The sequence below is a fragment of the Lepisma saccharinum genome, chromosome 1, assembly GCF_977018435.1.
Source record: "Lepisma saccharinum chromosome 1, izLepSacc3.1, whole genome shotgun sequence".
Classification (NCBI taxonomy): Eukaryota; Metazoa; Arthropoda; class Insecta; order Zygentoma; family Lepismatidae; genus Lepisma; species Lepisma saccharinum.
In genome coordinates, this window is record NC_139229.1 from 120,423,414 (window position 1) to 120,435,453 (window position 12,040).

The following is a 12,040-nucleotide window of genomic DNA, read 5'->3' on the forward strand; positions in this document are numbered from 1 at the left end:
CGCCGCTGGAGGGATTAATTCGGGAAATCCAGCCAAAACTTCCACGGGGGACATTCGCAATCAGGGCGAGGGGAATTTTTTCCTCCCCAATCATCGTTGTTGTTGGCAGCCATCGCTGCAGTCGACGTTTTTGGGAGTGGGAGTGAAAGTCCTGTATGTGTGCGACATTTTTTTACTTTTTTGTGGATGCCGGAAACAGAACTTAGTGCGACTCTTGCGACTGTGTTACACTTACACAAGATTTATAGTGACCGGAAATTATGTGGGATCATTTTGATTATCAAATTCTATGCGAATTTTGTACCGAGAAATGAGACTAAACAAAGCAGTCTGTTTGGCCTGGAAAAAATGGTGGCGAAAATGTTGAAAATTAGATTTTTCTGAAATATATCGCCTATTCTTTGTAACTCAGTGCGTATGGAAGTAGGGAGGCTTCTCACAGTGTATGAGCAACAGTAGTTCTTTCACCTTACTATACAAAGTAGAATTATGGTCATCCAATACCTTTTATATTTGATCGACATGTACAGCCACGGACGCTTCTGGATTGTAACAATTGGGATAATTACAACTCAGAACTGTCCGGCATTTTACAAGTTAGAACAATATTTGCGTGTGATGAAAGAATGATCACATTATATTACAAACTGTTGCCTCTTGAAGTTCAGTAACCTGGAATTCTGTGTTCTGCTTCATTATATTCATGTTTCCAGTATATTTGTTAGACGAACCCATTTCGTGGAAAACATTACAGTAATTTACTTTTCTCTCCTCTTCCAAGGTCATGGGGGTGGGGGGAGACGATGAACTTTGGAAAGGTGCGCTCAGTCTTAGTCTTGTCAAATATTATTGTTAAGCGTTTTAAACTTTGTTGCAGGAAAGAGGGGATCCTTCATCTAATGCAATATTTGGCAATATCTTCATCGCAGAGTGTTTAACCGGAAGTCCAAAGTTCCAATTCCGGGAATGTCATGGATGTTTCATTGTGTACGAGAACTCTAAAAAGCGAGTTTTCCAAAAATAGAAACAAACATAGTTATACATAGGATTGGCAATGTGTAATTTTATTAGTGGTCATATTTGGAGTGGATGAGAGAGGAAGGAAAGTAACACGTGCAAGAATGAGGGGAAAAAAACGAGGAAGACCAAGAAAGAGGTAGATACAGGATATGGAAGATGATCTGAAGATAATGTAAGTTGTAAGATGGTGGGAGAAAGCAAAAGGTGGAGAAGAATGGATGGGCATCGTGAGGCAGGTCAAAGCCCACCTCGGCCTGTAGAGCCAAGGAAGAAGAAAACGGAGAAATAAATTATGAATTCTATATGGAAAGTCGGGAAGGCATTTTGAATGGGAGTGAAACAATTGGCAGAAGGATTGATTGTATGTGTTTTTACCAGAAGAAACGTTTATTAACATCCAGGATCATAGATTTGTCTATGAGGAGGGGGTTCCTTCAGGCATATTTGTGTGGAGCACAATGCTATGTGTATGCGAGACGTGGCTGAAGCTGAGAGGAAAAGGCTGGAAGCCTTCGAATTGTGATGCTACAAGAGAATGTAGACGAGTGACGAAAACCAAGATATTTTGAGAAGCGCACATAGCAAGAGAGACCTGTGGAAATAAATTATCCAGAGAAGATGCAGGATGGTAGACCATATCCTGAGACATGAAGGTATGCTGAAAACCGTAACTGAAGGGAGAATAGAAAGAAAAAAACACATTGGCAGGTCCAGGATGCTGTATATCAAACAAATCACTCAAGATGTGAATTGATAAAGCGAAATCTCCAGAGAAATGAAGACAGGAACAGATGTAGCAATTCAACATAGTGTAAGTAAGTTCCACCGCTCCCTTCTGTAAATACGAAGGCACGGGACACGAAAGAGAAAAAGGAAATATGAAGTTAGAAGGGAAATAATGGTGGCATAATGTTTTCGAATGAAAGAAAGAAACCGTGAGCAAACCAACCTCAGGGTTGAACACTTAAGAACAATAAGAAAGTACTTGCGACGGTTCAATCTCCTTGTATTTTTTTATTTCTAAGTCATTCATGCCTTTTGTAGAGATGAAAGTCACTTTGTGAACCCACTGAGAAAGGCTCGTGTTTGAAATTAGTAATCGCAACTCATAAAAGTAGCAAACCTTCACAATTTAGTAATTATTGTGTGCTGTTCATATAATTTTGTTCATCTACAACTAACAACTATATAAAACGTAAGCGAGTTACTAAAGATATATCAGCAAAACTTACTTGTAAATGTTCTATTAATTTCGGTGACCTCTGCCACCATCCACTTGGGAACTCGATGCTTTACTGTTTTTAACCTGCTAACCAAAAATGACAGAGACTGTATTATTTACGGTCATCTACGTTGAAGGAGAAAAAAATCGTATGAGGACTTTTGATATTTTATTTTATGTTATTTTGATATTTAGTGCGATTGAGTACTTTGTTATTTGTGGTTTACATACGATGTTCATGTTTTCTGGAGAAGAATTTTGTTTTGGTTATTTCATATCTCGCACATTCCTTGTTTTATCTTGTTACATGGCATCGCTTTTGTTCCTGTTTAAGATGAGAAGCTGAAGTAAGTGAATGAACATTATAGTGAAACACCAATTTTCTGGCCGGGATTGGAACCCAGAACCTTTCGCAACGAGATTGCGAGTCAATTGGTCAAGGCGGTATGTGGTGATGACGTTAAATTAACGACACATTAAAATATAAAATAAAAACAAACTTCCATGCCTTGCCCAAGATATTATTCAAATGTTTCTATATTTTGACATTTCTCGATTTATTGTGCCGGGCATGAAAATAATTCAGAAACAACAGGTGGCAGAAAACTAATACAGTAGAAAATTAAGTTGATTCATTGTAAAAGTGTGATTTTTAAAGCTTTAATAGAATTCCAGCCAAAATTATAGAGCCACTCACTGGAGCTTCAACATAATTTATTATGCTAGCAGCATTTGTGGATACTGTCCACTCTAGGAACGAAACGTGAAGTCATGAGCAGGCAGACCATATTACAATGTTTGGTGGTATTTTTTTTGTCAGAATAAAAGGTCACTCGTTCGATTTTTGTTCTCTAAAGAATTTCACTGCTATTTTTTTTCGCTCGTTTTGAAATCCCTGCTCCGCACTGCAGGGAGGGCTCTACAGGAAGGGGTCAGCGGATAAATCAGCTGGATTGATTGATGTCCGCCGCGCGATGTAGACTGTGTAACCGGGGGCTCCATTGACTCCACGAATCGCTCCTGTCGCTGCATTAGTTCCGCTGCCCTCTCGGAGGTCGGCGTCCGGCGGACAAATCGATGTGGCAGAATCTAAGAAGAGGAAGGATGCAGTTGGACGACGGGATTAGATTTCTTTACGTGCTTTCGACCTCTCCGTACTCCCCCTATTTGATTTTTGTCAACCCTGCCTTTGTTGCTATGATTTTCAGATGTGTTTGTTCCTGCCTCTGGGACGGCAAGGTTTAATACAGTTGCTGTATAAAGTGGCGTCAGGAGAGCTTTCGCAGTTGAGCTAACGGTCGTCTGCATTCAGCTGTTCAGAAATTTGCGCTTAGTACGAGTGTGCGACTTTGTCCACGCTGTGGATGATTTGCATAGCGTTCATGGGAAATTTTCTGCACGCTGTTTTTGGGAAACTACTTTCTTTCTATAGGGGAAGGAAAGGGGTTACAGCAGATTTTCTTTTCTTTTTTGGACGCGATACGTTCTGCAGACCTTTTTGGGGGGGCTAAGAATTCGATGGCGTTCATTCTGAAGATTTATTTTCGCAGATAACTTTTAGGAAATGTTCTGGAAACGTTCCTCGAACTCATTTTTGTAACAATCCATATTTTGGGAGATTTTGCGGTGGAGTTTGTACACTACTTAAACGACTGGAAATGTTCTACAAACTTCCCTTTCACAACCATTTCAACTGTTGTCAGAATGGTTGCATGCAATGCAAAAATTATTTTGTCCCGTTCGAGCGCGTGGATCTGTGGACTCAGTCTTGCCATCAAAGGTCCCAGGATAGAGTCCTGGTTTGAACATAGATTTTTCTTCATGATCGTACCTTCATCAATTTCATCGACTTATCATCCAACCCCATAGTCGCGAGTATCCAAAAGTGACAGAAAAGCGACGTAAAATAAAGACGAATCCCGTACCATACCAAGACCAAAACACATTGGTAAGCGGGGCAGGTTCCAAAGATACTGGCGCGCGCGTGTGTAGTTGTTTGTATATTAGAGACAACAAACTAAGGAGAGAGATTCGCTTTCCTTCCAAAGCTCTGCTCGGAGTTAGTAATTCACGCAGCGGCTCCACCGTGCAGGGATCTCGACGAATAAAGTGCAGGCACCATTGCGAGTCCTTTAAAAACTGCTGCCATATAACCCATACACGACGAGGCAGAAGGGGGGAAACGCCGTTGCCATCATCGGCCTCGGAGCTGCGGAAGCCATATTTTGCATCACTCGGAAGATTTTTCTGACAGTTCTCTTCTGTTCCATTTGTAGTTATGGGAGCTTGGGGTGCAGTTATCTCCCGATGCCACCAGAGAGAGGATGCGTTTCTTCTTCTTTTTTCCCTGTAGGCTCTTCTGTCGCTGCCCTTTGTCCCGTGCTTGGAGGTACGTATCGAGTGGAGGTCGAACATTTTCAGCTGCTGCAGCACGTGAAATTGGACACCGAAACGAAATATAAGACCTATACTGACCCGATGCCGTAGTACATATTGAATTAATTAATATTAGCCTCTATGGGGTCGAGTTTCAAATTATTGTGTCGATATCGCCTGAACTATGCACGCGGGATGGGTGTTGTATACTTTCTGCACTGGTTATAGATGTTATGAATCAGTGGTTTCCTTTAAAGAGAAAACGCCAGTTACATGAGCGATAGAAAATATAGCATTTACTTCAAGAGGAAGCCATATATTTTTCTCACGAATTCCTTGACACTCCATTGATTCACGTGACCAGATAGATGCGCAATCCTCCCTCCCCGTCAGAAGGCGAAGTGAGTTTGAGTTTGTTTTTTAAGTCCACTTTTTGTACAGAAGGCTAATCGGAACTGGACCACTATGTGCTTCCACCGGGTATCGAACCCGCGATTACAAGGCGACTCCAGCCAAGAATCCAAGATTAATTTCCCTACCAATGACGGATTTTCCCCTCTCCCTTAGGCAGTATAACATCGATATCTATAGCACAAATTTACTTTCAGGTATAATTTCGAATGTGCTAAATAAAGAAATATAATATCGACCGCGTAGTCTCAGATTTTCATGATTCTTTTTTACTTCAAACTATCCATGTTTTAAAGCAAAACTGTAATTTTATGAATTTTTGGGGTCAATAGTATGTATCATTGTTGAAAAACCAAAACAAGGTAGGATTTTCAGAATTTTTGTAAGTAACCGTTGTCATATCTTCGAAACTGTAGAACATAGAGAGTTGTTCATACTGCTTTCAGTGCACTTCTTGGTCTAGAATATTATTTGATACTAATTAAACAATAGGGTGTTGATAACTTATTTATTTTTGAAAAACAGAAAGTCTCTCTTGTGTGTGGCGAAAGTTCATTGTACGTATTTATACGGAAGAAAAGTAATAAATCGTTCAGTGCGTAGAAATGAAAATCTTTGGGTGATGTGTTTTCATTCATGTGTCATACATTCTGGATAACAGTTAATTATAGATACATTGCGTATATATAGTGAATGGGGCACACTATTGCCATGTATTATCCACGTGGGAAAATAAATTCCCGTTCATTCCTTGGCAATTGAGAATTTCGATCCATAGCGTGTGTTTATCTGCACTTAACAGAATTCTTAATTCGGTAATGCCGGTCCTGCTGTAACTCGTGGTAGTCGTGTCCGAACGCTGACCATGCATAGCATCATTCGCATGCAGACGTGGCAACAACGCTGGGAGAGAATGACGATCGCCCTTATTGGCGGTAAACCAGCATCAGCCGACAAGGAGAGCTCTTGATATCTGGTCTAGACCATTGGCGCCTCCGTCAATTTGGATTTTTCAGTAGCCGCAGTGACGGAACAATGCCAACGAGTTTGTGATCAATCCTTGTAATGTGCAGGTAAACGGATGTGGAATTTATAATTACTAATTTTCATGCTGTAGCTATTGTTTAGACTGTCTTAGATGCTTTGGGGGGGGGGGAGTCGCTGCTCTATCAGTAGTAAGGCTCAAGAGTTCACCGCTGGTCAACCCTAGCATGTTGATAGTGACTGTTAGTATAATTTGTTTTGGTGCGGTGGTGTCTGCGAGATGGTCGAAGATGACTGGTGCAGAAGTGAAGCATGTGGGGATTCTTCCAGGTACATTTATTTATACATATGTACCGGGTAAGTCAAAAAGAAGGAGCAGATTTCAAAATGTTATTTCCAACAAACCATACACGACAGGAACATAATACGCACACCATTGGATAGGTTCAAAGTGCTGTTGTAGAACAGTTGGGTTTCGTTCGTGCCCAACAATGACATTTTGTGGCTACAATTTGCAAAGTGTGAATCCATTGTGCAAGTGCAACGCAAAATTCAAACCTTCTGTCACGGTTGCCACAGTGCAAGGCCTGCATTAACTGCAACTTGTACGGCTTGCACAATGGATTAACACTACGCAAATTGTAGCACACAAAACGACTTTTTCTGTAGCGTCGTCATTTACTTGCAACGAAAAAACAACACCATTGTTAGTGCACGAATTAAACCAATTGTCTTACAACAAGACTTTGAACCTTAATCTATCCAATGATGCGCGGATTTTTCTGTCTTGTATTGTTTGTTGGAAATAACATTTTGAAATCTGCTCCTTCTTTTTTATTAACCCTGTATTAGTCAACGCCACGTTTTCTCTCTTAAGGAGCTTTCAGACCTAAGCGACACGTGTTACTTAGAAACGAACATTAAAAAAAAATCAATGCAGCCTTTCGTACGAAAGTGATATAAGCTGCACTTGTGGCTTGCGTGTTGCTCGGAGTGGGCAATTTTCTCAATAGTGTGCATCGTGTCGCCTCAGTCTGTTGGTCGCACTTGCGCAGTAAACGCTTTCTTTACAGACTAGATATATCTGTGTCGCTTGTCGCTTCGATGTGAAACCCCGTTGTTGTTTGTAATTTCGGTGTGAAAGCTCCCTTTGTCGTGAACACACTGGTGGTCAACTTGCGGTCTCGACACCGAATGTTACGGGTTCTATTCCTGACCTGGCCACAGTTGCTTTTGTGACTGTCCCTTCAACAGTTTCATTCCGTTCATCATTCATTATCATCGCGATTAACCAGAAAAAGGGACGCAAATCAATAAAAATACAAACAAATTGCAAGTTGGCAGCAACGTTTCACCACGATATGTTGTACTGTGCACGTATCGGACGTGAAATGTTTGGAGAAAATACTGCGGAATGAAGGTTGTGTGTGTGTGTCTCTGCGTGCTTGCGAGAATGAGGGAATAACAAGAAGACGACGAATTAAGAGACGAAGATATTAAATTTTAGATTACAGTACGCGTCCAGAGAGTGAGAGAGAAATTCAAAATAGTATGGTTGTCCGGTACGGAGTTTCATGCACTACATTGAGGCATTTATTGCACCCCTCACCACAAATATATATCTGTATTTCGGTGCTACCGCTGTGTCTTGATTATTTTCCAATTTTGCTATATCGATATTTTAAGCAACCATGCAAATTAGATAATTTTCTTTTTTTAATTTGAGAAATGGAATGAAGTAAGTGAATAGAATTACAAGAAAATAGAAGTATCATGGAGAAAGTTAGAGGAAAATAGAAAGGACGAGAAGAAAGATTGAGGAAAATAGATAGGACGCGCAGAAAGATTGAGGAAAATAGAAGGGACGTGCAACAAGATTGAGGAAAATAGATATGACGCGCAGAAAGATTGAGGAAAATAGAAGGGACGTGCAGAAAGATGGAGGAAAATAGAGGGGGCTGAGAAAAATGGAGCAAAATAGAAGGGGCTCGGAGAGAATGGAGCAAATTAGAAGGAACGCGGAGAACATGGAGCAAAGTAGAAGGGACGCGGAGAAAAATGGAGCAAAGTAGAAGGAACCCGGAGAACATGGAGCAAAGTAGAAGGAACGCGGAGAACATGGAGCAAAGTAGAAGGGACGCGGAGAGAAATCTAGGAAAATGGAAGGACACCGGAGGAAGACTGAGAAAAATATAACTTGGTGCGGAGAAGGAATAAGGAGAAAATATAGTAGTGAGGAGAGAAGCTGGGGTTTGTGATATTCTGTAGACAGGAAAGAAAGAAATTTATTTTCGGATCTAATCCAAAACAGAGCGCTGTTAACAAATGCTGAGAAAAGAGTGTTGTCTGACCAACATCCCCAATAATATTTCTTTCAGCATCACCATATAAACGCCAAACGCTGCTACCAAGTAGTTTCGCAAGTAGACCCCTACGTGCTAATCTCGGTTCGAAACAACCGGAAAATGGGCTTCGGCTCGTTGGCTTCGACGGTTTTTCTCGTTTCGATTTACAGTGGGCTTCGTCCAACCATTGCGAACAGGCGGGGTGGGAAGTGCTAATGGACTGCGAATTTACTGAATTACGGAAGCGGATGGACCTAATTCTCACAGTTACCGTTTCAATTCGAATATAAATCAGCCCGAATTGAAACTTCGGTCATGTTGGGCGTCCGTTTTTGTCGACGCTGACGTTGCAATTGCAACTGGAATTAACTTAAAGCGCCCGAGAATTGAAACCAAGGTCTTTTGTTCTCCTGATTGGCTCGATATAACGTTACCGGTGTTCTATGCTTGTTGGTTGTAGCGACTGCGTTTAAAGCTAATATGCATCTATACCAGGAAAGTAGAAAAATAATAACATGGTGAACCTTGATCAATGTGTAGAGTTCGAAAATTGGAAGTCCTATGATTCACAGCTGGATATGAGCCAAGTGGTTCAACTGCTGTTGTTTTTTTGTTTTTTTGTTTTTGTGGTTACTTCGCTCGTCCGCATACAAATATAGTGGTAATGAAATTACACACATTTTCAATCAGGAAGATAATTGAAACGCATTGCTTCGCGAACGGTCATGTGAGTTGTTCATCTCTCATTCCAGGGGACGCTGGGACAATACTACAGAGCATTCCCCGACATTCGCTACGAGACTCGGCGGCAAGCGCCCGGCGTCAGCGCTTGTCTTTCCCGGCGAATGGGATCCGCGACAGTAGGTAGAGTCGGCTATTAAAATTACAGTTTTCATATTGTTCACTAACCTTGACTACAGAAGGTGTTGAAAATGATGTCCCTCTGCTGCAACACATTCCTGACATCTCCGAAGGAAATTGGCATTTACACGTGCAAGTTCGTCTACTGTAATTCTCCCGATTTCTCGTAAAATACTCTTTTAACTCACGGATGATGTGCGGATTGTCATTGTATACTTTATTTTTTAGATTTCCCCATAAATAAAAATCGCAGGCTGACAAATCGGGGGACCTAGAGGGTTTTTGAAACACCCGTTTCTTGTGAGAGGCGGCGGATAGATTTCCGAGGAGACTGTTCTAACCTTTGTTCTATCTCATCGGGTTTTTCCTCAGTAAGTACACGTGGGTTTTTCTTTCCACTTTTATTCAGAACTGACCCTGTTACTCTAAACTTTTTTACGAGGTTTATTATAGTGGTCCTATGTGGAACGGGAACACCAGGAAATTTTGTTGCAAAACGTCGTCGCACTTCTCCACAATTCCTCTTTCCGAAGTAACACTCGACAAGATAAATCCTTTCTTGTAGTGTAAAGTTTTGTGGTGCCATATTAAGCCACAATCTTCAACACACGGACGAAACACAACACAACTTCCGAGGGAGGATTATACTGGCGTCAGTCTGCAACGTCAACAGAAAGGGAAAGAGAGCGAGAGAAACAGACTGTAGCGTGCGACTGTCGCGGACCCCGTTCACCGGGAAAGGCAATCGCTGACGCCGGGTCTCGACCGAATGTCAAGGAATGCTCTTTATTAACACACGCAATCCATTTCTATATCCCTTAGTTTAGATTTGCCGTTTCGATTTCTTGGGTTAACATCACAGCACCACTAACAAGTTATCGGGGTTCTTTACATATACCAAAACAAAAAGATACGGCAAATGATGCACAGCGCTTGAAACTGTGCTGCCACTAGTTCTCATTGTGAAATTCTCTTGAATTCGCTGCCATTCGTTGCACTTTATCCTTTAAATCACTCTCCCTATCGATCTACACATACTGCGTGAAACAGTAATCGGCTTAATATACAAAAAACATATCTCTGTTGCTTCATTCCCTTTCCATTTGCCCCATGGCATTGAACATTGGCCCACCGGAAACCGAACCCTTTTCATGAGCCTCCCCCTTCTCAATGCTCATTGCACGTTCGCCGCTCTCAATCAATTTGGTTCGCCTTTCTCTATCGGTTTACAAAGCAAACCCACCACGGCAGCTTGTTGATTTAACGTCATCATATCATGCATCAAAAGGGGAGATAAGCATATTATTACTGAAAGTAAAACGGTGCTCGGGGGTAGCAGCACTTTTGACAAAAAAAATTAAATGAATTGCTGAAAAAACAAAGCAGTTTTAAGCTTTTTAAAAAACAAATTCATCTTTGAACCATTAGTCAACAAGGAATTGCAAATAAGAAAATTTGAAATAATTCACTTAAAAAAAATTCTCGTCTTTGAGCATTGTACAGTGGGATCCATAAGTATTGCTCAGCAAATTGTCCATGACTATTTTCGTTTGTTTTTATCTTCATCCTACATATTTTTAAGGACTGTATTTTTATGTATACTGGCTCGGAGGTTGTGAGCAGATTGTTTGGTATTTTGTGGCAGTTCTTGAAGCTCTCATTGCATAAAACAAAGGGAGTAAACGGGGTGATGAACAATTTGCTTGGTAATACTTATGGATCCCACTGTACAGTGCATTCCTATTTTACTTCGTCCATTTTCAGGATTCTTATCTCCGAAACATTCGACAGTTGAGACACTTGTTACTTTGTTTCACTGATTTGAAACATCTTGCCAATGTTAGTAGACTGGTTCCCGTATTGCGTGAAGGACACAAATAGCCTACATTCTAATACACCCATGGTATACCTATATATTTTCTCCTTGACCTGTTGACCAAGGATATTATCATATCCAAACTTGATCAAATACCCACTTGAACTAAGTAATGCAATTGAGCTTCTACTTGTTACGTCACGACATTTTCAATCTTGTTTAGTATGTCGTGAGGTAAAGCGCAACATCTTGTTTATGTGTGCGGAGACACACAGGAGTCTTGAGCCACGAGGAAGCCGGTAGCAGAGCGTACGTATATCTAAGGTGTTCTGGAAAAAGCACTTAAGTCACAAACTGTGATTATCTGTTGCTTTCATCCAAGCCACACTTAATCAATTGAAGAAAATTATACAAGTATAATTTTATATTGAGCATGTGTAAAGATTGTTAACAGTGATGATCCAACATACAGCGTGTCCGGCTTATAGCTATAATAAAATAAACCTGCACTACAGTTTACGAATACCGGCCACAGTCAAAACCTGTGTATGTACTGTACTGCCATCTGTTGCCATTTACGAAAAACACGAAACGGTGTCGCGCGCATGCGCATGGGCACAGTAAACAAACATGGCGGAGTGGACTCCACAACAGAAAGGGGGGGGGGGGCGGTCTCACTTATCGCGCACAACACTTGAACAACCTTGTGTTCTGACGTCCCGCGAGAAGGCTTTTTAATTTTAGGCTAAATGCCTACGTTGTTAGGTTAGGCTAGCTATGTTTAGTTCTCTTAGCCTAAATAATAATTTTTCATTGTATTTATGCTAATGGAACCTAACCTAACTTCATATGCATTCCTCGTCTGACGTCAGAACACAAGGTAGCAAAACTGTTGTGCGGAGAGGAAGACCCAACAGAAGGTGTTCTGTGTGTTATCATTTGTCGAGTTGAAGTCCGTGACCCTAGTGCAACGTGCATTTCGTCGTGAGTAGAACCTGGGAGCCA

The 12,040-nt window shown here is 41.1% G+C and overlaps 1 protein-coding gene across 3 annotated transcripts in view; it reads left to right on the forward strand.

The window, feature by feature from the left end:
- LOC146000394 (colorectal mutant cancer protein) overlaps positions 1 to 12,040 on the forward strand; it is a 247,271-nt gene that overhangs the window by 88,956 nt on the left and 146,275 nt on the right. The gene's annotated exons all lie outside the window — the stretch shown is intronic.